The 17245-nt window shown below is 38.9% G+C and overlaps 1 protein-coding gene across 5 annotated transcripts in view; it reads left to right on the forward strand.

Annotated features, from left to right (window-relative positions):
• Positions 1-17245, forward strand: part of ANKRD28 (ankyrin repeat domain 28) — a gene marked incomplete at its 5' end in the record, with an annotated part of 125142 nt that overhangs the window by 26707 nt on the left and 81190 nt on the right. Inside the window, one exon of one of the 5 annotated variants that reach the window (XM_080338828.1) lies at positions 15749-15852. The exons of the other annotated variants lie outside the window; for them this stretch is intronic. Of the gene's footprint in view, positions 1-15748; positions 15853-17245 lie in introns of those variants that run through there. 5 annotated transcript variants of the gene reach the window in all.

Here is a 17245-nt window from a genome sequence, read left to right on the forward strand (position 1 = left end):
TCCCCCCCCAGCAAACCTTAATTTTCACTGAGAAGCCATACAGCTGCTTTTTCCTGCTAAAGCTTAAGGTAAACTGTTTAACAAGTATGGATAAGATCTATATTGATATATACTTCAATACAGGTGAAGTTCATAATATTCACTTGGGTCAATTTCCAGGGGAAAGCTAGCTTGGGTGATTTTGTTCTTTCTTCTTGAATCTGAACCATTTTGTTGATATTTAAACAAGACAAAACAAAAACCGAAAAGGTACTGACTTTAAAACAAACCAAAACACACCACAAAAAAAAAGTTTCAGTTTATTGATACATAAGTATAATTAGATTAAAAAATAGACATCCCTTAGTAGGAAACATGCTGAGATTTGAAGAACATCTGGTGGTTTCCATCAGTCTGAGCGGTCAGGTTTTGTTCTATCTTGGTACTATGCTGTGAAACCCAGTAGGCGCTGCCTTCATTTTTAAGACATTTTGTACCTCCCTGCTTTAAGTTTAAAAATACAGCCTCACAGGGAGAAAGGTGGCTATGTTGTCACCATTCTCCAGTAGTAAAACTATTCATAGCATTGCTGAAGAAAGAACTTGACTTTCTCTCATTTTCCTCAAGGAGTTCCTTTGGTCTCTTTCCCTGTGTAGTCAAGTAAATTTTGTGCCTCTTCATTGATCCTGTTAAATCTCCTTAGGTACACAGAATAATCAAGTGGGTTCTGTTCTGCTGGTACTAGTTGTGTTTTTACAACATTGAAGAGCTGCAGCTTCTTTTAGTTCCTTAGTCTCCTGTGCTAGAGATCTGGAGGCCAAGCTGCTTTGTGGTGTAGGTGTCTCCCATAATCCAACAGGAGTTGGAGCCTTTAGTTTGCAGACCTGTCTTTTCCAATTTTATATGTTGTGAGTTTTTTTCTTTTTCTCACCTGAGCTGGCTTGGACAGGAATCAAACTGGAACAACTTAAGTCCAAATCACAAACTATTAGGAGAAAATGTCTTGACTTCCATGAGGTAGAGAGAAGTGTTGGTTTCCTGGCTCTGTTCCTTATGTCTTTCTTGAGCATGGAGTGTCTATAAAGGTAGTAGTTAATACTGGTTTAGTTAGGAAACTGAAAGTCGTAGTTGTTCTTGTGCAATACAAATGTGATGGACATCCTTATTTAAAAATACAATGCTAGCTAAAATATTTCCAGGAACCACACTTGCTGAAGAATGAGGTTTTGTACAGTTTGCTAGTATACTTTTTACAGGTCATGGAAAGTGTTTATGGCTGGAAATAGTTCTTTTTGGAGTAAATTATTCAGAAAACCGAGTTGCCAGACAGCTGCAAGCTAGCTGTAAACATTTGTAGTGTACTGATAAGAGACTTTAAGTGAAAGAAATTTGGGCTGATTTTGACAGCCCAATGGTAATAAAAAACCTCTATCAATCCATTATTTGCGTGTAATGGGTACTGGAATGATGCACGTTTCTCTGACCTTCCCAAATTTAACATACTGGCTACGAAATAGTGTGGTGCTATAACTTGAATTGCTATAAGCAAGTCTGGGTTGAACTAATTAAGATAAATTTTACTTTTCTCTTTATCTTGGTAAGAGCTGGGTGAGGTGTGTGGTGTGGTTTTGTTGTTGTTTGTGTGTGTAGGTTTTGTTGTTTTGTATTTTGATTTTTATTTTGTTTTTATAATTTTTATTTTAGCTAGAAATGTATCTGTGGACTTCAACTTGGTCTGGCACCTGATGCAGAAAACCCGAGTCTGAACTTTGGCTGCATTACAAAGCTGGATGCTTGTGGCAGTTAGTATGGTCTACCATTTCAGCAGAAGTTGCTAGCAGCTCTTTGATATGTATCTGTGTGGAGCAAAATAAGCCTTAGTTTTCTAAGTGCATTGCATCAGATTATTTCTCAAGTGCGTATTTCAAGATGACCTAATTTTAATCTTTCATAAACAAGAATAGGTGTGATATTTCCCTTGTTGACCAGATGGTAATAGTAATGACTGAGAAATGTAGTTGCTTCCATGATGAATGGAATTTACCCACTGCTGCTTTTTGGCAGGGATGGGAGGGAATGTGTTAGGAAAATATGCTGACTGGCAGTTTACTTGTTCCATCTCTCTTAAAGCCAGGAGCCCTGTGGGACAAGGAATTGATGGGATGTTTCTCTGGGATGGAAAGTGAATCTTTTTGTCCTTCTTTATTTGGTTTTAATGCTACAGGAATTCCACTTCAAAAGAAATGTAAATCAAAGCTTGTATTAAGTAAACAGTAAATACTTGAGAATCTGTTCCTCTTCCCTTAGGCATGGGAAAGAGGTGAGCTAAAGGCTTTATCTTGCATATTTAAATAAAGATAAATATTTCAAAAGAACGAGTCTTTTTTTTCCCCTCCACATATTAATATTTTGTGGATATCATTAATTAAATTACCTATACAGAATTCTAAAAGAGTCTGATAATGCCACTAGCAAATAAACATTATAGGCCTATATTTTTCACTGTTGAAGTCTTTATCACTTTATTTAGCAAGGAGTAGTTTGTCAGTTTATCAGTTTTGAGTTGTGTGATGCGTGACTTAACTATGCATAGATTGCTGCATACTTTTTCCTTGGTTTGTGGGTGTCTGTGTTTCTGCTGGGATAAAGTTAATGGTTAGTGCTGGAGTTTGGATTTAGAGTGAGAATAATGTTGCTAATACACTGATGTTTTAGTTGTCACTAAGCTGTGAAGGACTTTTCAGCTTCTCATACATTGCCAGGTGCACAAGAAGCTGAGAGGGGGCACAGCCAGGACAGCTGAGCCCAACTGGCCCAAGGGATATTCCGTGCCATATAACGTCATGCTCAGTATATATTTTGGGGAAAGCTGACTGGAGAGCCTGCTGCTCAGGAATGGACTGAGCATCAGTTACTGGGTGGTGAGCAATTGCATTGTACATCACTAGTTTTGTATATTCTTTTATCATCATTATAACTATTGTTGCTTTCCGTTGCTGTCCTGTTAAACTGTCTTTACCTCAACTAAGGAGTTGGTGGTGGTTTGGTTTGGTTTTGGTTTTGCTGTTTACTTTTGTTTTGTTTTCTCCTTCCCATTCCACTGTGGGGCAGGGGACAAGTGGCTGTGTGGTGCTTAGTTGATGGCTGGGTTTAAACCATGACAGTGAGGTTTGGTTTTTTGGGGTGTTTGTGGGGTGTGTGTGTGTGTTTTGTTTTTATTCTCTTGCCTCAATCAAGAAAGAAGAAATGGCAGAAATGTGGGGTGTGTGTTTGTTTTCCTCTACACGTTAGATAGCCTATTGGGAAAAGCTAAAGATAACACACTTCTACTCCAGAATGAGTATCTGCAAGGAACCTCGCCTTTTACCTTTGTTTTCTATGGTACAACAGCACCAAATAAACATTATTGCTGCTTTGCCGTAAATTGAACTGGAAATGGTGCATTTTGTTAATATTCTGAATTAATAATATGTGCAACTATGAAGGCTTTAATGGACTTCAATATAGACTTCTGTCTAGCCCCGGGAAATTGTTCAGAGCTAGCTTATGTCATGTGGGGAAGAACACTTCCACTCTTATTCTTCATATGACATTTGTTCTATTTTTTTTGTCCTGATTTCTGTTCTGCAAGGATTTATAGGGTCTGTGGATGCTTCTCTGCAGTTTGGAGGGGCTGAAGCTGGAGAGTGGTACTTTGTGTTTTGGTGTTAGTGGTCCAGTGTTTAGGGGACACACATCCCCACTGCTCATCCAAAACTAATGCCAAGTAGTTTTTCATTAAGGGAAAATTAGCAATAGAAATGTACAGGACACTAAATGGTCTAAAGAGAACAACATGGCATTTAAAGAAAAACAGAAAGTAAAAATGATTGGGGTTTTAAGAACAGAGAGGAAAAACAGAACTAAGAGTAAATGTTAAAAATCTTGCAAATGTCCATGAGATGTCACTGTATATCCAAGAAGGAGCCTGGGAGAGCAACACTTCCTTCTGAAAAAGTACTCAGACGCCTTTATTTCCCGGGGCCTGAAAACATTTGCAGGAGAGAAGACAACAACAGCTTAGCCAAGACTCCAAACACTTATATGTGCATAACTTATAGGTTGCATTTTCATAATAGTGTGTGGTGTTTTTTAAACAAGATGTGTAATTTTATTGATGGGTGTCTAGATTTTGGTTTAGTTTACAAAACAATTTCTGAGTTCAGTGGTGTTTTCTCTTGATTGTCATGTATTTTGAGTAAGCTGGTTGAGTTAGTGGAGCTTTCAGGAGAGGATTTTGCACAGCTTGGTACATAACATGTAAACAAATAGCAATATTCTAAACCATATTCTTGACATTTTGTTAATACATGTTTGAGTACTGCTAGCATATTCATAAAACTCAGTATATTTATACTTTATAGAAACCATTTTTTTCATAACTTTTATAAAAGCGTTATCTTGCCAAAAAGTGGTAAACAATTGGATACTGGATGTTCTGTTGCCTCATTTCTGCAAAAACTTGAGCAGGTACTTTCCCTTTTCATACCTGCATGTTTGCTGAATGGGATTTGGTTATTTGTAGATTCTGGGTACATAAGCCTGTGGATTTTTAGAGGCAAGGTATACAGAAGTTGGATTTTCTTTACATTTTGAATAATGTACTGCTCACATGTGTTCTGTTTTGATATAATCTTTCCATATTATAAGTACTCCTTTATAAAGCATTTTGCTGGCTTTTAGGAATGCTAAAATTTACTTTGTAACTTCTCCTCTAGGTGTCATCATAATTGAATAAAGGACTGATAGAAGCCAGTGTTAGGAAGATTTTGGAAGAAAAGAATGCCGAAATAATCCTGATTGGAAAAACAAAAACAAAAACAAACAAACAAGCCAAAACCAAAAACCAAACAACCAAACCCAGAAGTTTATCCTCTAAATAAAAACCAGAAGTTTAACCTCTAGATCATGTATGTAAAGTTGTAACTACCTCCTTGTGCTTGTAGGGTAATGCATAAATTGTCCATACATGGACATGGATTCTGCATTTGTAATTGGTTTTGTGCACACTTTTGAAAACTGGGCTCTAAAATTTTGTAGTCTGTTTATATTGCTATATACTTTATAAATACCGTCAGTACTGTAGATGCAGTATGAATAATGTAATCTGTGAAGTTTCTGTGTGTTGGTTTTGTTTTGTTTTGGTTTTTAGTTAACTTACTAGGAGTGATTTAGATACTGAACCATGGGAGAAAAAATCGAGTTTTTCATATAAGTGAGTTTTTGTGTAATTGGAAAGAATTTAATGAGTGGTACACTTGATTGTAGTAGTGTCCAAGTTTGGAAAAGTTCAGATCTCAAGAAGGCTGGTTTGAGGTATTTTAAGGAAGATATAAGGAATGAAGCAGTTCTGATATGTTGATGAAGGGAGCTCAGTTCATGGGTGTGGTTTTGCAACTGGATGACTTTCTGTCGCAGTGAGCAGTGTGGACGCTCACACTGCTTCTGTGTCAGCTGTCAGCCCATGATGAGCTGGCTCGAATAATTGACCAGCAAGAAAAAATGAATAGGGGCAGCTGTATCACACAAGTGCCTGTGCTGGCACAGGAACGGGATGTGAATATGCAGGGATTATGTGGGGAAGGGAGGAGTGAGGAGTCTCTCCAGTGGCCAGCAGTTAAAATCAGACTCATCCACTTCCTCACATGTCACTTAAAAAAGAAAAAATCACCCACCCAAACCCCCAAACAAACAAAACCCAAACAAAGAAGTTTCTAGGCTGGTAAAACTTTAATTAGTGCTCTAAATTCATACTTGGTTATATTTGGTGAAATTGAATTCCATAATGGATTGCTCAGCTTTTTAAGGAAAGTGCTTTTTAATCTTCTAAATGACAGAACTGAAAAAATGATAGCAAAAGTAACTTCTAAGAATAAATGTTGCTTACATGCTCCTATTCTAAAGTGACATGTAAGAGCCCTCCTGGGAGCAGCCTCCCTGTTGGGCATCGAGGGCAGGACCCTTGGCAAGGTTGGAAGCAGCCGGGGAAGATTCTTTGCTGTTGCTGGATTTCCCCTTGCTCAGTTTTGGGGAAGGCCATCGTTTTTGGCAGCTGCAGAAGATTCAGATGAATGCTCTCATTCCGTAGTAGCGTGTGTATGCGTGTGTGAATATGTGGATTTTATCCAGCTGTGTTTTCCAGAGTGTTTCCAGTTGCCAGAAGGGAGCTCACTCTTGGATGTGAGGGAGGTGTAAGGAATTCCTTAAAACTTCTAGGAAATTTAACCTCCCCCAAAGAGTGAACCCTGGTACCTGAGGAAGCTATTGACCCACACACTATTTTAAAGAGAATCTGAAGAATTCATATGCTGTGATGCTGAGCATTTACATACTGAAAACAGATAAAATATATAAAAGCAGTAGTATCCATAGCAACTAGGTTTTATTTTGCTCAGTTGCATATAGTATTTTGTCTCCACGGTATGTATGGAAACAAAATCCCACATGTGAGCAAGACAGCTGAACTGTGGCTTCTGTGGTCAGTGTGTATTCATATCTACATGAATCTGGTTAACAAGTGTTTCACTGGTAGGATTGTTACATGCATTTTAGTATTGCACTAGGTAAATACTTATCAATTTGTTTTAATTTGTATTGCTCCTCTGCATGACAGTGTGTTTTCAATTGAATTATAGAAAATATTTTAGAGAGAACTAATCAATGTACTCAGTACCTTCTCCTCCCAAACCCCATCCTGGAAAAAAGAAGCCCTCACTACCAAACCCCTGCACCCCAACAACACTTTTTCTTGGGTGGGACAGGCAGGGGGAGCCTGAGCTGTGGGCAGGTTGTGCCATCGCATGTCTAATGAGCAGGAAAATCTGAACAAAAACGGTTAAAGGCAGCAATTTTTCTTTTTTCTTCTTTAAGGTTGAGAATTTTGGAGCTATTAGTATTTCAGCCCCTTCCTCCCTGAGTATTACTGACTTCTGAAACAGAGAGTTTCAGCAGTGATGGAAATGGAGAATAAGTGTTTTGAAGTTGTTTTGTTGTCCTTTGTGACAAAATTTGAGCTGTTTTGAATGGTAAAAATTGTGTGGTTTTCTGAGAAAATATTTACTGCTATCACCCTGTCACTCTAAATATAGTGTTTCCTCTTGATGATGCTTTAGTTCTTTATCAGAATGTTATGCTTATGGGTGACTAACCAATAGACATTCAAAGCTAATTTAACTTTCCTTCCAAAGGTGTCCAGACATGGGGAGTGGTAGACAGGAATTACTTCCATGCAAAGTGGCCACTTCCCTGTGCTGTTCTGGTAGGGGAAAAACAGACTATATTACTTCTACAGCTGCTCCTACTTAGTGTTTTCATTTAGTTTTGTGGTTTTTTTCCTTCCTCAGTCCAACCCTTGTTACTTCCCCTCTTGGTCATTGAATCACTGGAACCCAGTGAGTGCTGTGTAACTTTTCTTTAGATGCATTGCTGCGTCCTCTCCTTAGCTTTTCACAGGCTGTTCATTATTCCTCACTTAATGGGTTGTATCTTGTTGCCTCCATTCCTGGACTAATGTTTTGTTAGTACTGGCTGCTGAAGTCACACAACTGTGTGAGTCCGAGCAAAAAGGGGTGAGATAAAACCCCACCAACGTGGCTGAAACAAGACAGGTAGCAGACTTGCTGTAGCAAAACTTGCAAGCTGGTTTTTGCCAATGCAGCTAAAAAAACCTTAAGTAGGCATAATTATCAGTGGGGGATTGGTGGGCTTTCTGACCTTGGCCTAGAGAGATATAATCCACTGAGCTTCTTGGATTTTGTGTTTTGTTGGGGGGGGGTGGGCATTTGGGAGGGAAACCTTCCCCTTCTTTCTTTAATATTTGAATGGTTCTGTTGAAGGCAGATTGGTCTTGTTTATTATCTTGAATAGCCAACAGCTTATTTTCTTCAATAGTCAAAAGCAATGTGTTACTTGAGAAAAGCAGCCGATTCTGGAAATGTCCTAAGCCGATGTGAGTCATTACTGAATATTTTAAATAGTTGAATGTGATGTTTGTTTCCTCCCTTCCATTGCTCAAAATGGTATGAATCATTTTTTTTAGTGTTTCCCAGATAATAGTCTGAACGGAAGCAGTACGCATTTCTGACTCAAGTTCTTAAATGTTGGTGGAGCACTCCCAGCCGCTGCTGGATTTGGCCATGTGGGAATTCCATAGGAATTTCAGACAAATGTATAAAAGCAAACATTTTGTAACCGTGGCAACTTACCCACGAGGATTCCTGTGGCTGGTGACATAAAACTGTGAAAGCCCTCTACGGACTGGCACAACTCACTTGACTTTTCTGCCTAAATTCTGTAAGGGATGCAGGATAAAAATTCATTTGTGAGAATCACTTTTCAAGTTTGTAGAAGGTCTTGTAGAACACTAGGGTTTGCGTTATATTTTTATAAGCCTACCTGCTACTGTTCTCACCCACTAAAATGAAGACTTCTTTTATGAACCTGAATCTCTTCCATAGTTTCCTGTGCTCTTAGTCAAATTCAGGTCTCTAGAGCACAACTCATAAGTGATACATACTCCAATGTAACTGAAACAGTGCTGAAAAAAATGGGTTAGTTAATGAATTTTATATGAGGAATAGAAGGGGAAAAGGAGGAGAATGGCACATCTGCATTAAAGAACGGTATTGGGAGGAATAACCTGGATGTGACTTGGAAAGGAGTAATGTATTTGTCTGTCATCTCAAGCTCATCAGTGACAGCTTTTACATGTCATCATTTGGAGTGGAGCTAATGATAGAATCAGTTTGGTCACTCGTCATAGACAGCAGAGCAGCTCTTGTTTCTAGAAATCTACCTGACTAACATGCTTTTTCGGAAGCTCAGCAGTATGGCAATCCAGCAGAGTTTTAATGAAGAGATGATAAAATTTATTGCTGTAATAATTTTTTATCTCAACACCAGGTCTGTCCAGGGCTGAATCTATGTGCATTGCGTTGTGCTGCCTTTCGTTTAAGGGGGTTTCCAGCCTTCAGCAGATGAACCAAAATTAAGGAAGAGGCAAAATGAGGATAAAGGTTATTGTCTTGTAGCACATAACAGCTAAATGAGCCTCAGTGGGGAAGCTGACTGGCCCTACAGACCAAATGTAATGGATTCCTTGTCATCTGCTGAAGAAACAGCAGTTTGTTCAAACAAACAAACAAACAAAACCCCCCAAAAGCATCTGAACCCAGGGAAGCTGGGACTTGTTCTTTTCCCATGTAACAATGAAAGATCACACTTGGCTTTTTTTTTATTAAGGAGCTGATGGGTGAGAATTGCTTCTTTTCTTTGGGATAAAGGTGTAGAGAATTGGTTTCAGTGCACGAAAGCAAGAAGAAGCTGTTAAGCCTGCTATGCTATGCTTTAGAAAAGTCCGAGGAGATCTGCTGATATCCAAGGATGCAGCCCCTGAGAGACCCAAGGTGATCTTGTGCATTATAGCATCTGTCCAGACTGTGCACTGTATTTGCAAGCCCCAGAACACCTACAGAAGAGGGAAAAGCAATCCTATTGTATGGTGAAAATAAGACAGTGTTATGTTGACCTTTTGTGATGTGGGTTAGGTTGTTTTGTTGGGTTTTTGTTTTGTTTTGTTTTGTTTGTAATAAACGATAAGCCTGATTCTGTTTTCTCTGCAGAAGCAGTATTGCGGGAAGAAATTTTCAAAGGAGAAATACATAAAATCAGCACTTCCTGTGCTCATCTTCAGAGCATTACCATAGATCAGGAGAAAAGTAGATCAAAGGAGGTGTAGTAATTATTTTTGGTGTATGCGTGTGCCTTTGTTCCCAAAGGGAACTCTCTTAGTTGTTTTACCAGCTGCCCTAATACAAATTAGTAGAATCGTGTTTCAGTTAATTTATAAGAGTGTGTGCACTATCAGTATAAACATTTTCAAGGCAACATGATAGATGGTATGAAACTAAGATGAGGAATTCTGCAGTCATTCATTTGCTTCAGCCAAGCTCTCTTTATCTGTTCCTTCTCCTTGGGAAGATGTAATAGCATCACTTCTTGAAGCACCAGGCTGTCAATGCCAGCTGTGACAGTGGGTTGTTGTCTTTTCATGTCTTTGGGTTTGTTTTTTTTTTTGCTCAGCTATTGCTGCATTCCTGTCCAGTCTCACCTCCCAGCAACTAGCTGGGTAGTGCTGGAACAGGGTGGTTGACGTGTGAAAGAGCAAACAGAGGCTGCTGAGACTCAGCTTTTGGGTTTTGTTTGTTTCCTTCAACTCTGCTTTTAGAGCTGGTGTGCACAGCTGAAATTGCTGCCTTCAGTAATTGTTCCTGGAAGGACACTGTGGTTATTATAGTAATTGATGCAATTTTCAGTGCCAGAAAACAAAACTGGCTGTGGACATGGCCTGAGCTGGAAGGAACTAAGCAGGCCAGAAGTATTCTTGCTATTGGTGTCTTTTCTGCCTTTGCTTTGCCAACAGATGAAAATACCTGTAACCAGTCTGTGGGCCTTGCTTTTGGGGTAATGAAAACATTTTTTAAAAGATGTCATATTTGCAATAAGAACATAAGTGTACTGCTAATAATTGTGGGCTTGTGTGGGTTTAACAAAAGCTGAAGTGTTTTGCTGGCTTATGTCTTTGATTTAACTGATATTTTAAGATAATATCATCTCTGTTTTCCAACAGAACTTATCTTCTGTCACTTACCTTCTCCCAAAAAGAAAATTTACTTTAAAACCAACCTCTCTCCTGTACAAAACCCACACCACACTATATAAAGTTGTTTGTCTACATCTATTTGTCTTCATGTCTGCAGACTTATCCTAACTATCCATAACAAAGTATGTGGATAGCTGCATCTTTATGTCGTCCCTCTGCCCTGAAACTGGAGTTGTTTTGACTTATAGTTTATTTTATGGGGCTGACAATGCCACCATCAGACTCGCATGGTTGTTATTTTGGAAAGCTGTTGGGTATAATAGCTCTGCCTTGCGTTTGGGTCAACAGGCAGGGAGGTGACTGCTGTCAGATGCAGCTGATGAATCAATGGGAGCCACCAGCCAGAGCAGGTACACTTTTTATTAAGTACCTTGAGAATGTGAGGTCAGACAGACCAGAGGACTTCTATTATGTATTGCCTGTTAGTGTAGGAATAGGGGGTTGATTTTGATTACAGGGTTGTACGCTACAAAAGCACAAAAAGAAAAATCCTGCCAGTGAAGTTAAATCTGGCCTTAATAAAAAGGGAAGAGTCATGGGTGACATCCTAGCCTAGAAAATCATGAGAAAACATTCTGTTCCCTTGTATTTCCACTTTTCTTTAAAGAGAAATAGGACTTTCGTATCTGCTTCTCTGTTTTTTAAGGAATGTCAGTTCTTTAGACAGATTGCTAGACTACACATTTTTATATCAGATATATATATATATATTTTAAAGATATTGATTTACCTTGCACTATGGTAGTTGTAAGATGTGTCAGATGTATAAAATATGCAAGTCTTAATTAGAAAATTGCTAAACAGACTTCTAACGCTTGAATTTTTTTTTAATTACTCTTTGGTCAAATTATATTTCTGAAGCATTTTTAAAAGGTTGCAGTTTCGGTATACAAATTAAGTTTAGATCTCAATCACAAACATGCATTTTACATTGTTAATTTTTCTCATGCTGCTCCAATAGAGAAAAGTTAGAGTGAATGCTGGGTTATTTTTCTTCTTTGCCGTATTTGTGCCTCAGTTTTTGCCAAGATGACTCTTCAGTTACTGTGTTTTATTAATTGTGGAGTTTTACATAGTCATGTATTTTCTTTGAATTAAGAACATTCTGTTGATTAATTGAGGCTCTATACTTGCATGAGGAGCAGAAGTGAGAGCTGCCTATGGTATGTGGGAGGTGGAAGTGAAGATATTTGACTTTTCCTTGGAAGCAGAAACATGGAGTCTGGAGGTTAGAACTAGTCTCCTTTGTCCGTGTCCCAGCTGTGCGTGTGTTCTGGAATAAACAGAGCAAAATTGGGAAGAAAGGTAGTAATTTCTAGTTGCCTGAGACCGTTTTCTTTCCTGACTCCACCTCATTCCCTCCGGAGTGGGGAGGAAACAGCAGAGGAGTTCAGATGAGTGACTCATAAGGCTTCCAGAAGCGTTGCAGCTTAACTTCATGGTGATGCTGAACACTCATCCCAGTCTGTATGTGGGCAACACTTTAGTAAATATTCTAGGTGAAATATATAAAAATCTGCTTATACTGGGATATGCCCATGCACTTAGAGCTGCAGCTATTACAGGCAATCTTTTTCTGCTGAAGAAATCTGTAGTTTAGGTCTTTGTCTTGCAGAACTGGTATAGATTGCTTAAAAAACAATTCGTAAGCCTTACTTGGCTTTATTCGTTTTTTTTTACTGGAACATGACAAAACAGTTTCCTTTATTTCTTTAATTATGCAAAGTGTTTAAATTAAACCAGTTGGATTAATCTCAGCCTAGAAAAGACTTGTAAAATGCTGATTGGCGAGAGAGAAATCTTTGTTTTGTTAGGTTTGTTGATATTGAGATTTTCAGTATCATCAACAGGGCTGCTACAGTCCCTTTGCTCATCAGTTCCTAGAGAGAAGGGTAGATCTATAGAAAAGGGTAATATTTTTAGCTAAACTGTTTCAGCATTCACGTTTTTTCTGTCTGGTATAGACATGGCCACTCTCATCCATGTTATAACCTGCAGGCTACATTGTTGCAACATATTCTCTTTATATGCAGACATGGAAGCCTCTTGGAACTTGATTTACGTGAAGACAAATATTTGAAAATGACAGTGCTTTTATTCGCAAATGTTATCATATCACCACAAAAGCTTTCTTGCATGTCCTCACTGTTGTCCACTTGCAATATCTTTTCATTCTGTCTTCATTGCAAATCTCCTTACAATTTTAGAATTAAATATTGACTTATTATTTTGCTTTCAGATGTTGTGGAGGCTATAGGATAGATCACCCCTCAAGCCTCAGTAGACCTGGCATTCTTTTTTCTACTCTTTTTTTTTAACATTAGGCCATTTTCGACTCTTTTCTACAACTTCTTTAGTAAACTTTCTTATAGGAATATGAAATTTAATCTGGAAACTTTTGAGGGCTTTGAAGGATATGGATGCTGATGTCCTGCTGTCTTCATTTATTTTAAGATTTATTAAGATAAGCTGAAAAGTTTTTTTTGAGAGACACAATATTCTTTCTACATACCTTTGCAAAGATCTGTTATGATTCCTAAATTAGTTTAGGGAGAGGAAGCTTAAATTAATCCTCTTGAATTTACTCTGCCTTCATTCTCTGCTGCTATTATCTGTTCTTCCCCACTAAAAGTTACTGCTGTAGATAATCTGTTGAAAAACGGAAACCTTGGTTTGGTTTCTTTTTAGTAGAATTGTGGACTTCAGCTTTTGGCTTTCAGTTTTGCAAACGTAGAGATACCTGACTTGGTTTTTGGAGTTGAAAGAAGAAGAGATGATTAAGAGATGGTGTTTCTGTTGAACTGAGGGCACTATTTTCAATTGCAGGGGGTAGGTAGGAGGGTGGTAGATTGTTCTTTTAAGTAACCTCCAAGTGTCAGTTCATTGTCAGCAAAAGTTAAATGTTTCCAGAACTGGGTTGTCCTTTGCTTTTGGAAGTAGTTGCACACACACATTCCTAGCGTGAGTAGGTTTTTTTGTCTGCTTACTTACGTGGTTTATATTGCTATCGAGGTCAATATAGTATTGACTCTGTTTTGTTGGTTCTTTCTTATGCAAACTGTGATGTATTGGCTTTTAACTCTATGACCATAGTAGTGTCGCCATTCAGAAATATATAATGTTATGCAAGATATATGTTAACTTGCTTTTGGAAATAGTTTATATTAACTTTATTTTAATTATAGGTAAGATTTCTAGTGATATTACCAGAGTAGATTAAAATATTCTTAATGCTTCTGAATTTTCACCATTAATTGAATGCGAAGTCTTGTACTTTTTTACGCTAACTGTTGAATTTCTAGCTGACTTTTAAAGTGTTCTTCGGAGCATTAGTTGCAAAGGTCGAAACCGGACCACTTTCAGATAATTTGAACTAAACTGAGCATTATCTCTAGCAACATATGTCCAGTTTGTACTTCCAAAGAAAGCATGTGGAACCCTTAGTGTTTGGTTACTATGTAAACGTATTTGCTCTCAAAAAGTGTTCATTTACACTGAACATAGGAGCTTAGCTAGAGTACCTTTATTTAATAAGTGTGCGTAGAATGGAAACCAAGTATGCATTCTATCAGTGTACTTTGCTTGTCGACTTAAAACCAACTTGTTTGTTTGTTTTTATAATATGCTTTTTTCCTAAATGGATGTTTAGTTAGGAAAGTGAACTACGGTTTCTATTCCTTAGAGCATTTTTCACAAATAAAAAGCAAAATATTTTCTAGGTTGTGGTTGCTGTGTTCCTTAGCAGAGAGTAGTGTTGCAGTGGATGAGCCTTGAGGATGTTAATGTTTTTATTTAAACTGTTTTTGCTGTGGCCAAGAAGAACGTGTGTTTTCATAGCTAGTCATGTGAATATGTGTTGTTTCTTTACAATAAGTGGTGGAAATGCAAGGTGACACACAAGGCAGTGTAGTGTATAAAACATTGCTTTTTTGTTATTAAGACCAAAAATATGAAATACAAAAACACCTGGTCTCTATATAATGAACAGAATATATTTATAAAGATATTTGTTAGTCACATGCTGTAAACGAGAACACTTGGGAAATTTGGATCATATCTGGAATTTGCCGGTGAGTCAGAAGCTGGGATGATATTGTGCCAGGCCAGCAGTACTGAGCTCGGGAACCCCAGGCTCAGGTGTTCCTTTGACCTTCCAAAACCCTTCACCTGCATGAAGTGTCAGTAGGGGGTGTGTTAAGCAATATATTGTGTTGCAGTGAAGCTGCCATAGACGTTATTTCAGAACAGTGATGATGTGGGCTTTTCCTGCCTGGGGCCCCCAAAGATGGGAATCCAATATGTCTATTAATACCCAGACCATTTAATATACCACTTAAACTTGTCTTTCTCTCTGCCTTCATTCGTTTGTGAAACCTGAGTGCAAATGCTTTATCCAAAGAGCTAGAAGCCTGTTTACCATTGACAAATTCTGATTCTACCAGACACTGGAGGAGATCAGAAGTGCCTTCATCCTGCACGGCAGGAACAAAACCCTCCCTCTGTTCCTGTAACACTGAAGCTTATCCAGCAACGTTGACAGAAGCCATTTACATAATACACCCACAAACCAGCACCATTTAGGCAGATTCAAGCTGAAATATTTATTCAGCATGTTGTAAGGTTTTATGTTATATTTTTATTGTTCTGTTACTACATGAATACTGTTATAATATTAATATTATTATATTCAGATTCTGCTCACTGCAATTTTTTTCCAGCTGAGGGTATCTTTGTCTATACTAGTTGCAAAAACCACGCGTTTAGTCATTAATAGCTGGCTTTTTAATTGGCAACTGATTACTTTGGGATTTTATTTTCACCTAATTTTCAGGTTATTTATGTGGGGAGTTTCTTGTCTTCAATGAGTTAAAGAAGGGCTGTTCTGCTGCTGTGCCCAGTGCCATATGAGAGCAGTTAAAATGCTACAATTGTTTACTGACTAAATTGTTGTTAGTCAGCAGAGCCAGTACACCAGATTTCTTTGCGGCTTTTAGTGGAAAATATTAAACAGTCGCTCTTTCTTCAGTTATAGGATTTTTACGTTTTTAGCTGTTAGTCACGGAACTGGCACAGACGTAACTGCAAAGACTCCCCCCCCTGAAAAAAAAAAAGAAAAAGGCGGGTGTTTTTTGGTGCCGGAGGAAGTTGCATGGGGAGCAGCGGCTGGGCGCTGGGTAAGTGTGACATGTGAGCATTACGAGGAGTCTCATCCTGCCAGGCTGCAGCCGCCTCTCGCCGGGCTGCTGCGCTGGGAACGCTGCCGGGTGCCGCAGCTCCTGCTCTGCTCCCGCCGCTTTCAGGGACCGGCTCGGACAGCAAGGCTTTCCTTTTTTTAAGGCTTTACAAGGCTATCTGCTGGTTGCATAATTTAATTTGTCAAGGAAAAAAGCTGATAAGCAGAAGCTCTAACTGAAGAGGAGAATCACGTTGGCACATTGACAGATGTTTGGATAAAGAAGTTGGCTCAGAGAAGATGTATGGAATCTGATTATTTTTTTTTTCCCCCCCTTTTTTTCATCTCCCTCTCAATCTGAATGAAGACTATCACAGGAACTGCATTCACATGGTGATCAAAAGAAACACTTGAGTGATGAACTGCTTTTGCCAAAGAAGTCTAAGGCAGTAATTTGAGCTTTTGTGTGCGGTAGCTAGCTTGTTTTGCTGAAGCATTCTTCCTCAACAGCATTTCTGCCTACTGTGGTCCCTGATGGAGAAGCTGCAGATACTTCCCGGGGAAGGAAAAATGAACGCTCTGCACTGCTGATGTCCCTGACGGAGTAACGCCGGCTGCGTTGCTGTCGTTTGGGAAGGCTGGATTCAACTGGCAATATTATTCAAGGAGTTCATTGTCCCTGTGGTCTGACTCATCGCATGTAAATGTGCTGCAGCCGTGCTGTACATTGCAGATATTTTGCTTGCATGGGAGAGAATTATTTTCCTCTAAGCAGGTCCTGAGTAACTGCTGGAAATGAGATGCATTTTTCTGACTGGACTGTTTTTGACATTGAGAAAGGAGGCTGTAGAATGACAGGATGATCAGAAGGCGCGTTTATTTTCAGTCAGCAGAAAACCTGTGACGGTTGGTTTAAAACTGACCTTGCAGGAGCTGGGTGTAGCTGCGGCCGGCTCTCCCGGGGCAATTGTTCCTTGTTCTGTCCTTGGTAGCCCCATGTTGTGTCTTCTGCAACAATGATTGCACTGTGCGGGTAGGACGACTACGTGGAAGTTGTGACATTAGCAAAGACAAATTTGCTTGTGAAAGGACAGCTGTGTGCGACCGTCAGTGCTGTTCGGATGGAACTGGATCTTGGGATATTTTTATCAACTGTTCCACAGTTTCATTATTGTGGTTTCGATGCTTAGGGTGATATTACTTTGCAAAGAACAACTTTTTTTTTTTTTCAGCGTTGTCTTGAACAACTCAGGGTGTTTAAGTCTGAAAAATGAAGTGTAGGGGGGGATTGAAATGTCCTTTTTTAAATGCTAATACACCAGCAGTAGCACTCACAAGTTTGTGAGGGGATGTAAAACAGGTGAAAGTGTTTCCTCTATGGTCCCTGTCGCGAT

Source organism: Nesoenas mayeri (assembly GCF_963082525.1).
Source record: "Nesoenas mayeri genome assembly, chromosome: 2".
Lineage (NCBI taxonomy): Eukaryota > Metazoa > Chordata > Aves > Columbiformes > Columbidae > Nesoenas > Nesoenas mayeri.